The following is a 630-nucleotide window of genomic DNA, read 5'->3' as shown; positions in this document are numbered from 1 at the left end:
ACATCACGCCTAGGACAAGTACATGACGTCACAAACTTACGCACTGGGGTCAAAATGGCTGCTTTTTTACATTTCAAAGTTGCATGAAAACTGCCGTTTTACACGAATAAATGTCTCAAATCTTGATTATGTGATAAAAAGGATCTTACACTCGTTTTCATTTCATATGAAATTTATGAAACTCGTCACTAATTTTTCATTATTTTAGCTCGCTAAATTGAAAAACTCTTAGACTCGATTCATAAATCTCATATGAAATGGAAACTCATGTAAGATCCTATATATATATATATATATGTCTCTGTTTGAGGGAAAGTTATATCAATTAATGAACAGTAGTACATTAAAACAAGAGGCCCAAGAGGGCCTGTATCGCTCACCTGAATATTTAAGCAGTCATAGCAAAATATTCTCATTAAATATTATATTGCACTATAAATATTTCCCTCGCAAACTTTGTTGGCTCCATCTGTTGAAACTACCAGCAAAATATTATTATAAGATTCTATGCTTTTTGATTCTTCTTCAGAAGTTGCTTGACATATTTTTCCCTGTGATCTTGTAAGTAGGTCAATGTCATTTTCCTTCTCAAATTGGTTAGCTCTATTCCAAAAAGCTACCAGCCAAATC

The sequence above is a fragment of the Mizuhopecten yessoensis genome, unplaced genomic scaffold (genome assembly GCF_002113885.1).
Source record: "Mizuhopecten yessoensis strain PY_sf001 unplaced genomic scaffold, ASM211388v2 scaffold9733, whole genome shotgun sequence".
Lineage (NCBI taxonomy): Eukaryota > Metazoa > Mollusca > Bivalvia > Pectinida > Pectinidae > Mizuhopecten > Mizuhopecten yessoensis.
The sequence above is the reverse complement of the archived record's forward strand: the minus strand, read 5'-3'. Positions refer to the sequence as shown.